A 17,497-nucleotide genomic window follows, 5' to 3' on the forward strand; every position below is an offset into this window, starting at 1 on the left:
AAACTGTAATAAGAATCTAGAGTATGAAAAATCTTTATTTTCAGTATGTCAGGAAAGCTGGGAATGAACTACACTACTTAATAACCTAAGGTCAGCATTTCATTTTTTTCAATACATATGTACTTTTCAACACCTCAAATGGGTATATTCAAATAGATGTTATAAGATTAAAATTAGCAAAACATAAAATATGGGAGTAAAGATAAAAATCCTAAATTGCAGTGAGAAATGAAAACAAGAGTATATCCTGATATACAAGAGATAAGATACAACTAATACTTTGATGCACATAGACACTTCAGGACCGAAGCCACCACATTGATAGATGAAACAGACAATACAAACCAGTCATTTTCTTCTTTAAGCTTGTATGAGTACATTTGATCCTTTATATCGGGAATAACAAAGAGTAGAACAAATAGTACTAAGAATTGTGATACAGAAGTTCCCAGGAAGAATGATTGCTAAGTGAGCACTCCCACAGATGGTCAACAGATCAGAGTCACAATCGTGTGGATGTCACATTCCCTGAGAATTTTCTGGTTTCTATTTCACTGTCCAAAACATCTAAGTTTATAACAAAGCTTCAAATTTAAATATTTGCAATGTGTCAGTCCTTAACATTTTTAGGATGTTGCGAATACTTTTAACTCCAGAAAAACACAGAAAGAAAATATGTTTGTGGACAGTTTACAGACCATGATTCCATGGTTTTCTGTGTCAGTGTGTGAAGCAATATCAGTTCTAAGAATGAAGAAGACAAAATCTTGAAAATAAAGTGAAGGCTATTAATGATGAAGGTAAATTTGTCCAAAAGCTTATAGATATCAGAGACAACATCATAAACCTCTACATAGAAGTTATAAACATTCTACTGAAGAATCAATGGTATAAAAATGTATAGCAGAAACCTGTTTTTGATGGATCTGATTAATACTGATTGGATAAAGTAACATAAATCTTTCTCCCAGACTAAGTTTGATGACAGGTTAGCAGGTGGATGTTAGCCATGGTAGCCTGTTTTTATCACAAAACTTTCGAACATTATACACTAACCTGTAAACAGAGTTCTTAATTGGTCTAATTAATAAAAACCCAGAGTCAGATATAAAGGAAAATGCTGAGAGGTCAGAGAGAAGAAGAAAGCCTCAGCCGTATCTTACCTCCTTACCATTTCAGCAGAAAAGAGTGAGACCCTGTTTCTCCCTGCTTATATCCTATTTCCATCCAGCTATCTCATTTCCTGTCTCTTTGTACAGACCTCCAGACCTCTATAGTTAGCTAGTGGTAATCTCCATTCTCTGATCTTCAGACAGGCTCTAGTTATATAAGCAAGATATGACCACACTAACCCACCATTACCTCTGCATGTTGTATATCAGGAATTAAGTTTTGAAATGTTATTTTTTGTTTGTAATATTTTGTAATTCTTAAATATTTCTAATTTTCTCATTTGTGTTGTTCCCTTGATACAGAAAAGGGAATGATATTGATTGGTAACAAAAAATTTTAGAATTGCTGGAATTAAAATACTTTATAATTTATAATTGTGTCATGTGTATAAAATAATAGTTTCAAGAAAAGAGGAGAAAGAAGTAAAGACAGAGGTAGGAAGAATCTCAGCTCATATATTACAGCAATAAATATGTTCCTGATTTGGAAAATTCAACAAATCAATAACTTTAATTTACTTAAGCAGTGTTTATTAGGTGAAAAATAGTGGAGGTCCTTTTTGGCTAAACAGGTGAAGGTACTGAAAATCAGCCCCCACCTCTCCCTGTCTCTTTTTTCCCCCCAACTATTCCTGTATGATAAATTGTATATAGGGGTACATACACATATGTAAAATGCTCAAAATCCTTAAATAAGCAATGTATCAGTCCCATGCTACAGAGGTTATCTATTCCCAACTGATGGCTTTGGGGCTGCGATCAAAGCCAGCCGAATGACTCAGGATCCATCCCTGAGTCGGGGAGTGCTGGATTGGGAAACTCCTAGCTACCCAAAGTGATACAGATGAGACACAGTCATCTTGTCATTTCAGGAGGGCTCTCAGTCCATGCTGGAGTCTGTAGTCTTCGGTTTATTCATGCATCCTCTTAAATAGCTTTCCAAAAGTGGGGGTGATTGCAGAATACATCTACTATCATGTATAAAGCTGATATCAAATATTTCATTTTTTCCTAGAGGTACCTAAACAATCCCTCAGAACAGGTGCATCTGCACCCAACACCTAGTTCTGTTGTTATGGAAATTAGGAGACATTCTCCACTGAGGACAAGACAATGAGAGATTCCAGCTCCGGGGATAGAGTTTGAGGCCTGTATTTGAAATACCATAATTAATAATTTTGGGGCCCAGACATACATAGAAACAAAAAATATGTAGGTACTTACATTTATATTTATGTGAGAGTTTACACATGAATGTGAAAATGTGTGTGTGAGGGGGTGGGGACAGACAGACAGACAGACAGACAGAGTATGTCATTTGTATAAACTTGAGGATAAACTGCAGTGTTGATTTTTATTCAGGTGCAAGTTCCTTATAGCACAATAGTTTGAATGATTGGTAGTAGATTGATTCGGAATGCTTATTTGGCAAAAGGCTTGAAAATATCTGAAAGGTGAGAAACAAAAGAGGAAGAAAGCTTTACATAATTTGAAAGATCAGGTAGAAATATATAAGATAAAACACTTTCAGGGTGGGGGTGGAAATGGGTGAGGCTGAGGTAACAGATAAAGATAAGATTTAAGAACTTGAATTAGCTGGAAGTTGTGAGCAGTGCTAACCAATTATTAATCCACTGGTTTTAAAGTAAGCAATATGTACTTTTGTTTTAATAGTGTTGTTTTTTTATTCATAAAAGAGTGCATAAGATGTCAAGACTTTAAAATTCGAACTCCTGGAATCCAGTTGCAGAGAGGGAGTGGTGATGAACAAATGGGTCAAGACCAGGCTGGAGAAACCCACAGAAACAGCTGACCTGAACTAGAGGTTGCTCATGGATCCCAGACTGATAGCTGGAAAACCATCATAGGACTGACCCAGACCACCTGAAAGTGGGTGTCATTTAGGAGACCTGGGCAGTCTATGTGGTTTCTGGTAGTGGATCAGTATTTATCTCTAGTGTACAAATGGACTTTGGGAGTCCATTACACATAGAAAGATACTCTTTCAGCCTAGACACACAGTGTATTGCCTAGGCCCTGCTGGAAATGATGTGACAGACTTTAAATGTTCTCCATGGAATGCCTCACCCTCCCTGGGGAGGAGAAAGAGGATAGGATAGGGGGTCTTGTGTGGCAGGGGAGAAAGGGAGGGAGAACTAGGACTGACAACTAAATTTAAATAAAAAGAAAGAAAAAATTCAATAAGCTTTATTTAATTGCATTGGCGAAAGTTTTAATGCACTTAAAAATTTATGTCTTCTGGTGGCATTTTGTAAAGAACTATTGCTTCAGTTTATTTGACTGTATTTTCAATGTACTAATATTCTTAGTTTTTCATCAAGTATTGAAGAATTCTATAATTTATTATGTGATTTATTAATTTGTTTACCTCCTTTTTATTTCATGTATTCTAGAGCTCCATTATCAGGTGCTTGCTTATTTAAACTTTGTTTTTTCATAAAATATAATAATATTAAGTTCATGTTTGGTACTACTCTCTGATCTGAAATCTGTCTAACTGATATCAATAAAACCACCTCACTCATTTAATGTTGAAGGTATATTTGGGTCATTTTATTCTGTTTAAAATTTTTGATGACAGTTCCTGGACAATGTCATGCTTGTACATAATGCATTCTGGCTACTTCCCTCCTTAAGTCCATCTTGTCCCCCTAACATCAATTTAAATATCCGTTCTTCCCCACCTGTCCCTTTCTTAAATGCATAACTTTAGATTATGTTTCATGGCCCACTTACAATAAACAGAGACATCTATCTAAGCACTGGACTGGGACTGGAGGCCATGACTTTCTTTCTCCCTGAATTTGTCTATAGAAACTAGTACAGCAGTGAATATTAGGGCCCTTTAGGTCCCTTCTCCATCTTTTCCTGACTAGTCATGGACTTATGCTTGGACAGACCCAGTGCCGTCATCCTTAGTAGCTGAGAGGTTTTTGATGTATGACCCAGAAAGGGTCATTTCACAGATCTTATTTTATCTTCCTGTTTTTTATAGTCTTTCTAAACTGTCTTCTTGAATGTACCTCTAACCAAGTAGAGGATTGTGTATATGTTGTATGTAGGACTAAGTAACTACACATCACATATTGCCATTAGTTTTGGCAATCTTTCATTCAGTGTAGCTCATTAGAAAGAGGCTTCATTGATCAAACCAGAGAGTGCTGATTCTCTCTCTCTCTCTCTCTCTCTCTCTCTCTCTCTCTCTCTCTCTCTGTGTGTGTGTGTGTGTGTGTGTGTGTTGTGTGTGTGTGTGTGTGCACGTGTGTGTGTAGCATTGATGTTGTCTCAATTTACATAAATAATAGTATTAAGTTCCACTCCAGGGCCTATGATTCCCTTCTTGGTGCTTTTGAATGAGGTTACAGTACTAAGTAGGAATTTCTACTTGTGGAGTTGTCCTCAAATCCAATCACTGAGCTGGTGGTAAACAATTAAAACTTGTATGACTTTGTACAGGTGGGAACATCTTAGCTAACAGGTTGATATCATAGTTCATAGAGTTCAGGTTTAAGTAAAACCAGAGTTCTGAATAGCCTGAATAGAGTCTTCTGTTTCCTCTGTGGAAAAAAGTCCATCTAAGTTTAATTTCTCTATATCATGCAAAAAGTTATGTGGTGACTTCACCAGTGAAGTCTATCATACAGTTCTGGTGGACAACCAAAAGAAATACTGAGAACCAAAATTAACTGTTTTTAGTGGCATGTAGAAGCTCCCTGAACAAGAGCACATAGATATTCCACAATGGAAAAGGAGTTTTTGTTAATAACTCATGGCTTCAAGGAGCACTTTTGCCAGTCGTGTGGAATCTCTCCCACTTAGTTTTTAGTTCAGTTTCTGTATGCTTTGTCTTCATACACACTTCATTTTACTTGAATCACTCACAACCTGTTGTTATCTCCATTATACCTGTGCCCTTTCTCTTACATTAGCATTTCTATTCTCATTCTTGTACTCTACTTCATATTATCATCAATACCCATGAACACCTTTTTATACTCCATTCTGTTATGACTGACAACAGAGAACAAATGTCATAGACTATATTTGTTTTGGTGCCTCTTGGCACACATGAATAAGTAATTCATAGGGAGGCATCCTATGCTTGGCAATGAAATTTTCATTTAATTATACATCTTCAGAGAGCAGCACCATTTGTCCATGCTGAGATCACAACATTTCTTGTTTTCTTTTGTTTGTTTGTTTTGTTTTATTGATTTGTTGATTTAGTCATTTCCACTTTCATTTCATTTTAGATTTTTTCAGCATTGCTATCTATTTATTGAATTCAGTTTTCATTTCTTTCATTTTCTTCATTAGTTTGAATACTTAGCCCTTTGGGCTAGGCATCCATCTATGAGGATAGCAAAATATCATTAGGCACTATTATACTGACACTTTTTTCCTCCAGTCATGTTTGGTTCTGTCTTAGGTCTCTGGGCCATGGAAACTCTGGATCCTGACACTCCAGGTAGTGGCACGGGTGGGCTGACACTGGTAGCAGGGTTCTCAGGCTAGACTAGTCATTGCTTTTCCACTCCCACAATCTCCAGCACATTCCATTGACAGGATAGCCTGTACATTGAAGGTTATTTGACCCAGTTGGTGTCCCAATCCATCCCCTGTAAGATTTTCCTGATTACAGGAGAGTAAAACTTCAGGCTACATATCTGCAATTGTTAGCATTCTTAGCCCACTCTTATAGATTACTGGGCACTCCTCTTACTTCATGAATGCCCCCCTTTTTCTAGGTGGATATTTCCTCCCACCCCACCTCTAGTTCTCATGTTCTCACCCCCAACTGCCCCCAGTCCACCAATAATATTTCTTATATTTCCCCTTTACAAGGACATCTGAGTGTTACCATCAGGCCCTCTTTGTTAGTTTACCTCTCTGGGGCTGTGGATTGTAGCATGGTTATCCTTTAATTCACAACTCATATCAACTTATGATTGAGTACATACCTTGTTTGTCTGTCTGGGTCTGGGTTACCTCACTTAAGGTAATGTTTCCTAGTTCCATTCATTTTACTTCAAATTTCCTGACATCATTGTTTTTAACAACTGAGTAATACTCCATTGCATAAAAGTATCACTCATTGTTTGTCCTTCAGTATAGGGATATCTGGACTGTTTCTAGATTATGGTTATTGTGAATAACTCTGCTAGAAACAGTTGAGCAAATGTCCTTGTGGCTTGTGGTATGATTGAGTGTCCTTTGGGTATATGCCCAAGAGTAGTATAGCTGGGTCTTGAGGTAGTTTGACTCCCAATTTTCTGAGAAACTACCTTACTATTTTCCATAGTTGCTGTACAAGTTTGCACTCCCATGATAATTGGAGGAACATTCTCTTTGCTCCACATCCTCTCCTCATGATTTGTCACTCCTGTTTCTAATTTTAGCCATTCTGACAAGTGTAAATTTGAATCTCAGAGTTGTTTTGATTTGCATTTTACTGATGGCAAAGGAAGTTGAACATTTCTTTAAATGTGTCAACCATTTGAAATTCTTCTGTTGAGAATCTTCTGTCTCTATCTGTACCCTATTTTTAAATTGGATTATTTGGTTTTATGATGTTTAGTTTTTTACTTGAGTTCTTTATACATTTTGGAAATTAGCTCTTTATTAGATATGATGTTTGTGAAGACATTTTTCCCATTCCATAGGCTGTAGTTTTGTCTTACCAATGGTGTCTTTTGCTTTACTGAACATTTTCAGGTTCATGAAGTCTCATTTTTAATTGTTGTTCTTAGTGTTTGTGTTATTAGGGTATCACCTGTAGTTGGAAATTTTTATCTCTCCTGCCAGTTCCCAAATAAAAACTCTAAGGATTAACATTAATTACAATTGTTTAGCCAATGGCTCAGGCATATGTCTAACTAGGTCTCACAAATTAAGCCATTTCTAATTTTAAAGAAATTGCCATGAAGCTTTTGGCTTGTTACCTCACATCTTGTTTCCCACGCAGCTACATGGAGTCTCCCTGAGTCTGCCTTCTTTCTTTCACTATCTATGTTTGTATTTCCCACCTAGCTGTATTCTGCCCATTCATAGGCCAAAACAACTTTATTCATCAACCAATAAAAGCAACAAATATACAGAGCATACAGAAGTATATCCCATATCAGTTCTATTTAGGAAGTTGCCCCCTGTGCCAATGTGCTCAAGGCTATTTCCCACTTTCCCTTCTATCAGGTTTGGTGCAATAGAATTTATGTTGAGGTGTTTTATCCACCTGGACTTGAATATTGTTCAGGGTGATACATAGGGATCTATTTGCATTCTTCTATAAAAGCACAATTTGTTGAAAATGCTTTGTTCCATTGTATAATTTTGGATTATTTTTTAAAAATCATGTGTCCATAGGTATATAGATTTATGTCTATGTCTTGAATTCAACTATGTCTTCAATTCAATTCCATTGATTCAATTGTCTGTTTTTATGCCAACACTGTGAAGGTTTTATTAATATAGTCCTGTAGTAGAGCTTGAAATTTGGGATGATGATCCTTCTGGAATTTATTTTATTTTACAGGATTTTTTTTTCTGTCCTGAGTTTCCCACTCCCCACAATCTTTGAGAAAGAATTTGGAAGTTAGTTAATCTTGATGGGTTTTACTTAGTAAATGTTAGGGAGTGGAAAGTCCAACACGAGACTAGCAGGTTAGATTTTCTGACACAGTCAATTCTGTATGTAAATGTTTTCTCAAGACAGAGCTTACTCTTAGACCAAAAATCTAAAGTAGTTTGAACAGATCACTCGGTGGTGTATATTCATTTCATTTTATTTTTAAGTGTTTAACTTATGTACAGAATTGAAAGATTTTTTGTTGACTTTTTAGAAATATAGAGAGGTGTATTTTTCTCTCAGCTATTTAATTCTAATTTTTCCTGTGTTTTCTTTGAATCAATTATATAACTACATCTTAAGTTCAATGGTGTTATCTTCTTTGGCATTTTGTTGATGAGATTATTAAGTTACTCTAAAGTTTCTTTCTTAACATTGCAATTTCTTTTTATAGTTTCACTTGGCTTTGTGAAGTGTCTTTCAAGTCTTTCCTCATATGTTGTCTCTGTTACATTCCTATTCATATTCATAGCTCACTTAAATTCACTAATTCTATCATTTCCATTATGTATTAATTTACTTATAGTCACCATTTGTCATCAAGTAAATTTCCTGCTTCATAGAAGTCTGCAGTATTTTTATTGTATATCAGGCTGAATGAAAGTAAGTGACTTCTTAGATTTTTTCAATTTGTAATTATTTGTCAGTATATTGATTGTATAGAATAAGGACTTTGAACATGACATTTCAGTATATACATAGAGACTTCTTCTTACCCATCCCTCTATTTTCCCTATCTACAGTAATCAGTATGCTATATTTAACTTAATATTTTTTAAACATCTACATATTTGCAATAAGATTCATTGCCTATATTAATTTGAAGATTGTTGTGTGTATTTTATGATTGATTTAAACTATTTTCAGATTGGTTTGATACTCTACTTGGGGTGTATGTGTAGGTTTAACCTATTTCTTATTCTCATGGACATAGCATCTATGTACCTAGGATGTCTATGTATCTACAGCAGCACTGTGAATATCTTAAATGAACTAGTAACAGAATCTGCCCACATTTGCTGAAGATGTTTTTATATCTTCCTAACCTAGATTAAAATATGTTAAATGACACTTATAATATAGCTTCCAAACTGTTTTACCCCAGCATCTTTGTTTTCCCATGCTTGCATGTGAGCTGACATAGCAAAGCAAGAAGTCAGGAGTAGCACACATTTCCTACATTTGTGTCTTATCTCTTTAGCTTGGGAACAAAATGCTGTCATCCTCTTGTTCAGTATCATAACATACATATTTCTGATATCTTTTCTAGTTTTAACTCTATTTTTCATGGGAATATGAGTGTCATTCTGGTTACTGTCTTATTAAAATATGCCACCATTTACAGACCTTCTATATACATTATGTTTTGAGAGATTCCAGTTGTAAAATTTATTAACCTGAAAATAACTTTAACCTTGTGAGTCATAAACATAATATTTCTTCACAGCTTCCATGTTCCTTGATGAATATTAAAACTTGATACTAAAGAAATATGTAAAAATGATCTAATTTAAAGGTCCCCATTTTTAGAGGGGCCTAACTATACCTAGTTGAGACTAAAATCCTTTTATTTAGCATAAATTTAAATACACACATGTGAGAGTATCTGGTACTTAATAATGTTTTTAATAAAAAATAAAGTACATTAATACTAATGCTTAATAAAATGAAGTAATAGATAATGATAGCAACACTAATGTACTGATATAATTTAAACATAAGATAAAGCACAATCAGACTATTTATTCACATAGAAAGTTTTTATATATTTGATGTCTAACAAATAATAAGAAAATTTTTATGCAAATTTAACAGGCAGTCTTTCTTTTCTTCTTCTTTGTCTCCTTTATTTCACCTGTCTCTTTGTGCCTTCTATGTAATTTTTTTCAGGTTAAATCAATCTAACTGAAATAAATTTCAAAATATACTGTTACACTGCAGTGTTCTCTAGAACTGTTGCTTGTCAATGATGCTGATTGCACTGTATCTTGAAAAACATAGCTGAAGAAGGAAATGCCTTAGTTCCAAATAACCCAAGCTTCCTGCTTTAAAATTGATGTTAACAACCTGTCAATCACCACTATTTATATGAATGTGAAATTAAAGTGCTGCTAATGAGGTGAACTCAGCTTGGGCGTTTTTCAGGTTAATGGAGACACATGGAAGAACAATTTTGTGACAAGAGTAGTAGAAATGATTGCCTGAATCAGTGGGGAACAATATAGAACTACACAATGTAGACATATGAACCAGGCAACAGTCAATAGTCAGTTTCATTAGTAAATGTGTTATTATTTCAAGATTTTTCTCTAGCCTGGCTGATCAATATATTCATTATTCTAGTAGGAATGTATGTCAATGAATAAGATATATTGAGCAAACAAATCACTTCAAATATCTGTACAACTAAAGGAGAAGAAGAGACATTCAGGTTATTCAAGAATTTTCAAATTTTATTTCTAATGTTATCAACAAGTAGGCTAGATATTAATTTTTTTAAAAATCCAGAGCTATAACACAGTACTTGAAATATGTCTCAGCAATTAAGAATACTTGCTACTTATTCTTCCAGAGATCAGTGATGGATTCTCAGAACTCAGATGGTGAGTCATAAACATCTCTAACACTAATTGCAAGAGATCTGTCTCTACTGTCCATAAACACCAGGAAGACATAGTGTACATAGATGCATATGCAGGCAATACACTCATACACACAAAATCAAAATATTTTAAACTATCAAAGAAGAACTATACCCAATATATCTTCATAATTGTTCTACTGTATGATATAGTCTTGCTCATCTTCCTTAGTGTGGCAATAGATGTAGACAGACTCTATAAGTTCCTCCAGAGTTTAAATATTCTGGCAATATAGTTTTGAAAAGGATAATAGATTTGATTTTGTCTTCTGTGTGTATGCCACTTCGTTACTGAGCTAGAGGTTTCCATACCCCAAACTATGTTTTCTTTGTTATCATTCCTTCCATACTGTGCTATCTTACTCAGGTTGCCTCCCACTTCTGCTGCTGTGGGGTCACCTGAGTACCTGTTAAACTCAAGTATTGTGCTGAGGAATTTTTGTGATCTCAGAGCTGCTACTGGAAAACACTTTCTTATTCTAGTAAGAAATTCTTAACTTGTGGCTCGCCACCACTTTGGCAAATCTCTTTTGCCAAAAATATTTGCATTATAATTCATAGCAGTAACGAAATTATAGTCATGTGGTTGTAGTGAAAATAATTTTATGGTTGGGGTCACCACTACATAAGGAGGTCATAAAGGTTCACAGCATTATGAAGGTTGAGAATCACTTATGTACATATTTAATTTCCTTCCATTTCCCCTCAGGGTCAACATTAATTCATAAATTTAGTAGAAAAAGTTCAACTTTTAAAAAAGTGCATCTTTTTATAGAGTGACTAAAAGAGCTCCTCTGAATAGATCCCACTAAAGAAGAGTCTAAAAGCATGTTCTGAGCTAGACAAGAAAATTAAAAGACACACTAAACCAAAGTCATGACACAGAAACATCAATGTTGTTTTAGTGAGCAACAGGAATTGGCCTCATTCTTTACCCTGACAAGCATGTTGTATGAAATATTTCCTTCACTAAGCCTCTTAAATCATTAGCTGGTGCACCTTCATACTGTGCACTGTCTGTATATGTATGGGTGATACATTTTTCTACAAAGAATGAAATTTGTGCTTGCCTGAATTAAAATAGCTAAAGTTATGTGAAATGTTTAAATCTGATGAATTACAGTATTCCAGTGCTATAACAGACAGGCCCTGACATCACTGTGTCTTGGGTTCCTTGACTAAGAAAGTTGGCTTAAACTTGTCACACAGGGTTTATTGTGACTACAGTTCTGGTAGAAACAATTAGTCAGATACCCATCCTGAGGGAGCTTCTACTTCTCTTACATTTGACTTCTCATATCACCTCAAATGAGATATAGAGGGAGGGAGAGAAAGAGATAATATATCTGTGTATGCTATTTGGAAACTTAAAACATTTACTAGAGTCATGACCTAGGAGTACTTTTCAAAATTCACACATATGGCCCAATAATTGGAAGAAATATTGATAAATGTTTGCTCAAAACAGGAAGCCAAATTAAAAAAACATCTATGTAATCTCCATGTCATTGAGTCACTTTTGGAATTTCTATTAAAGCACAATTTGGATTTTTCTGAAACTAACAATATTTTTCAAGGTAGAATATGTAATAAACAATTTTATGGGTTCCTCCAGATTTTGTATTTACTATTGAATGCTATTCAATATCTCTATTAGAAAATTTTAAAATAAAATATTTATCCTAAGTAAAATTAAACTGAATATAATTTTATAATTTTAACTGATTAATAGAGCCTATCTTTTGTTATTGTAATCAAGCTTCTTAAATATTGCTGTGTAAGTGTGTCTTTATCAAATTAAATGGAGTGGATGCAATAGCACATATCCCTGACTTTGAAGTTTATCACAACCCTTCTCAGTCATGCTGTGTTTCTATTGGGGGTTACTGGAAACACTCTGCTGCAATAGACACTCAGAGTCTCTGCATCAAATAAAGCTTCTTTGCTCAATAGGTAAAAACAGGTTGCATGTATGTAGACTACATATAATTTGTAGACCTTTTAAAGAGCAAGATAACAGCCCCTGCCCAATCCTAAAGTTCACCCAAAATTAAGTATTTAATGACATACATTTTAAATAACACAGATTTTTAAAAATCCTATATAAAATATTTTTTGTAAAGTTTGACACATAAGGAACATTTAAGAAAATCTTTATATTTAAAATTCATCTGTAAGAAATACCATAGTTCAAGCATTAGACTCTATGAAGACATCTCATAACATTCCTAATTCTCTGCCTATGGCTGTGGAAAATGTACATCCTTCCCATAAAAAACTGGCACCTATGTAAAGCCATTGTACTATTAGAAAGTGGTCAGTTGTAAGATTAAAAGGTTGAGTATTTTACAAAATCTTGAAATTCTGTTTACCTATTCATTCATCATATTCTTTTTTCAGATTTTTTATTTGAATTAGAAACAAGATTGTTTTACATTCCAAACCTAGTTCCCTCTCCCTCTCCTCCCCCCTACCTCGTCCCGCAACTAAAACCATACCTATCACATATCCTTTCTGCTCCCCAGGGAGGGTGAGGCCTTCAATGGGGGGGGTCATCAGAATCTATCATATCCTTTGGGATAGGGCCGAGGCCCATCCCCATGTGCCTTGGCTCAGGGAGTATCCCTCTATGTGGAATGGGCACCCAAAGTCCACACCTAAGCTAGGGATAAGTACTGAACTACTACAGTAGGTTCCATAGATTTCCGAGGTCTCCTCACTGAAACCCACGTTCATGGTGTCTGGATCTGGCCATTGCTGGTATCCCATATCAGTCTGGGGACCAAGAGCTCCCTGTTGTTCAGGTCAGCTGTTTCTGTGAATTTCGCCAGGTTGGTCCGGAACCCTTAGCTCATCACTCCTCCTTCTCTGCAACTGGATTCCAGTTCACTTCATTGATTGGTGTTGGGTGTCAGCTTCTACTTCTACCAGCTGCTGGATGAAGGCTATAGGATGGCATATAAGTCAGTCGTCAATCTCATTATCAGGGGAGGGCATTTAAGGTAGCCTCTCCTCTGTTGCTTAGATTGTAGTTGGTGTCAGCTTTGTAGATCTCCAGACATTTCACTAGTGCCTGATTTCTCTGTAAACCTAAAATGTCTCTCTCTATTATGGTATCTCCTTTCTTGTTTTCTTCTATTCTTCCCCCAACTCAACTTTTCTGCTCTGTCATGTCCTCCTCACCCCTCCTCTTCTCCCCTTCTCATTCTTCTAGCTCCCTCCCCCTCCTCCCTTGCTCCCAATTTTCTCAGGAGATCTTGTCCCTTACCCCTTCTCCAGTGGATCATGTATGTCTCTCTTAGGGTCCTCTTTGTGTACTAGCTTCTCTGAGAGTGTGCATTATGGGCTGGTAATCTTTTGCTCTATGTCTAAAATCCACATATGAGTGAGTACATACCATGTTTGTATTTTTGTGATTGGGTTTCCTCGCTCAGAATTGTTTCTTTCAGTTCTATCCATTTTCCTGCAAATTCCATGTTTCCATTGTTTTTTTACGCTGAGTAGTACTCCATTGTGTAAATGTATCAGATTTTCTCTATCCATTCTTCAGTTGAGGGGCTTCTAGCGTCTTTCCAGGTGCTGGCTATTAAAAATAGTGCTTCTATGAACATCATGGAACATTTGTCCTTGTTGTATGAATGTGCTTCGTTCGGGTATATGCCTAAGAGTGCAATTGCTGGATCTTTTGGTAGACTGATTCCCATTTTCCTGAGCAGTCATCATAGTGATTTCTAAAGTGGCTGTACGAGTTGGCACTCCCACCATCAGTGGAAGATTGTTCTCCTTTCTCCACATCCTCTCCAGCATAAACTGTCATTGGTGTTTTGGATTTTAGCCATTCTGACATGTGTAAGATGGTATATTAGATTTGTTTTTATTTGCATTTCCCTGACTCATCATATTCTTATACGGCTGGATCATCCATTTTTATGTTTTACTATAAGAGTTTAGTAGAAACTGAGTCACTCTTTCTCATTGGTTAAAATTTATATAGCTAAATACTGTTTCATCATTTCCAAGATCTGTCTTTCACAAAACACTAGGACAGCCAGATTTAAGGAGGGCTTTTGTTGTTGTTGTTGCTTTTTGGGGTGGGGCGCTTTTTGTTTGTTTGTTAGTTTGCTACAGGATTTCTCTGTGTAGCCCGGGCTGTTCTGGAACTCACTCTTGTAGTTCAGGCTTTACTAGAACTCACAAAGGGCATCCTGGCTCTGCCTCCTCATTGCTGGTATTAAAGAAATATACTGCCACAACTTAGAGTCTCATTTAAACCACAGTGTTCTTAGGAATATCATCAATTTTGCACTTTTTAATAAAATGTTCATTTTTCTGTGGAACCCCATCAAAACCACCAAATTCCTAATAATATTCATTTGAATACATTTGTTTTTATTAAGAGGTTGATAATTTTCAGGAAAATGGATGGAGCTTGAAGAAACCATTCTGAAAAAGGTAACTCAATCACAAAAAGCCAAACATGATATGTACTCACTCATATGTGGACCTGCTTTATGATACATAGTAGTTACTGTGCTTTATCAGAGCTGTTTTTAATGATGTTGCTCAGAATGGTTTCCTTCCAGATGATAATTGAGAAGCTAATTTAAAATAAATGGTGCCAGGTACCACAAGAGTAACAGAACTGTGCTGTTTTTCTGGGATTTTGTTTTTTACTTTTTTTTTTAAATGGAGAGTGCTGGATGTCTCTACAATTTTGTTCAAATGACTGCAGAACTTAGAAAAGTTGTTGCTGCTATAGATGCATAACATACTGCCATTATTGGTTTTTTATATAAATATAAATATATATATATATATATATATATATATACATATATAATTTGAATTTTTGGAAACTTTAGCTGTGCTGTCAACTTTGGAAAAAAGTATCCCAGTTTACCATTTTGAGTTGGCATTGTACAAAAATTAACAGCCATATTGGTCTAGAAATGTTGAACTTAATTTTTTCCATTTGAGAAGACCCATTAATGAATGTTTGCATTTTTCTGTTATGAATTTCAATTATCATCCAGCTTCTATCCTTTGCCCAATTTCTATGACATTCCACAAACGTAGTTATTTATAAAGGTAATAGATGGGTGACTTTGTTAGTAGGTTTGACTGTTGTAATTATATAACATATATTAAGTGGTTCAAACAAGAGATATATATTCCTCAGAGTTCCAAAGATTGGAAGGAAATTCCATGAGCTAATACTGACAGATATTATGTTTAATGCAGGTTCTATTTCTGACTTAGGGGGAGATTCTCGTGGAAATGAATGAGACGGGTAGTCTAGAGAAATAGAGAAAGGAGTTTGGGGTATGGTAGGATGTGAAGATGTGAAGGACAATAAAAGGAGATGAGAACACATTATGATATATTTCTTATAAGGACGAAACACCTATTTTATGCACATCACAGTCACCTAACTTTAATTATATTCTAAAGGCCACACTTAAAACTGGACAATTTTGATATGGAAGGCTTCAAAACAGGAATTTGAGAAGACACAAATTTTCATTCTATAATATTCAAAAGATAAAGCCCATAAAATGGAATGATATGGAGAGATCAGCTTAAGATTGCTGCAGTTGCTAGGACACAAAGCAATGCAGCACATTCCCAAGAATCCTGAGAAACCATAGGGGTTCCATAGGGGAGACTCAGTATCCCCAGAACAACTATTCCCTGATGAGAAGATGGGAGCACAAAGCTTTGGCACTACTCATAGGCTGCAAGTACAACATTTGTACCGGTTGAGCTTTGGGGCAGCAGGCAGTGAGGGCATGAAGGTGTGCAGTATCCTGATGCTCATGGAGATCCTGCATCTTGATGTTCACCTAGCAGTTGTGGGAGAAGACTGCTGTGGCCAGGAGGGTATGTCAGTGAGGAATAGGTCAACCAAGATGGTGTGTAGCAGCCTGGTCCTCATGCAGGCTCTGCCTCTGAATATGCTGCCCATCTGGGTGTTAGTATTGGTTAAGAGAAATTAGAGGATGTCTGAGATGGAGAATTGTTCATTTTCTTGATTGGGCCTGGTCAAAGACCTCCATGATTCTCTGGCTACTGGAGGCCATATTGATGCCCTTGGTCATTGCTGCAACCTCAGGACAAGTTGATACCTTTGTTCTCTGCTGACTGCTGAAACCATATTGATGTCCATAGGTCATGTTACCACTGAAGAGTATATGAATGTCTGTGGTCCATGCAGTCACCAGAAACCACATGAAAGTTCATGGTGCATGCCTACTTCTTTTGAAGCAATATCAATGGCTATGAGACAAATAGAAGGCTTCTGTGATAACCTTTCTCCCCACAGCTACCATCCCTTGACCTCAAAAAACAACAACAACAACAACAACAACAACAAAACAATCAGGAAAGGAAGCCTTCGAAGAGAACTCTTAAAATTTGTGTTAGGGTTGCTGCAATGTAGCTCTTCACACTTGATAGCTACAGGTGAGGATGGGCAAGACTCAGGCTTTTCTTTTTTGTTTTTTAAGGGACTGGCCACTGGGAGTTTCACTGTGCTCCAGTGAATATATTAGGAACATGAATTGGATTTAATACATATATTTTCTTTCTTTTTTATTGGAGGTCGCAAGGGTGTAGGGATAGACCTGGGAGGAAAAGGAAGTGAGTGTGATAGGAGAGAATTATGAAAAATTCTCAAGTAATCAATAAAGTATTATGCTGGAAGAAAATGAATACTTCAACATTCAGAAAAAAATTTTTACAATCTTAAAAGTCTCTACCCACTGAAAAGTCTCTTTAAAAGTTATGTGGACTATTTAAGACAAAATTCATAGCTTTCTACTAGAAAAATATTTAAATTGAAATTTTCAAATAGATGGAAATGATAGGTGACACACACAGTATTCACAAAAAGGTTGATATAAATAACAAAAGGTGGCAAATATCAAATATTGATTGAAGCTAAGGAAGAAAGTCATATCACAAAACCAAACACCATTATTTAGAAGGTTTTCAGATTTTTCTTTCAACTTTAGTAGCTAGGAATATGTTTGTGTGGCA

Source organism: Cricetulus griseus (assembly GCF_003668045.3).
Source record: "Cricetulus griseus strain 17A/GY chromosome 1 unlocalized genomic scaffold, alternate assembly CriGri-PICRH-1.0 chr1_0, whole genome shotgun sequence".
Lineage (NCBI taxonomy): Eukaryota > Metazoa > Chordata > Mammalia > Rodentia > Cricetidae > Cricetulus > Cricetulus griseus.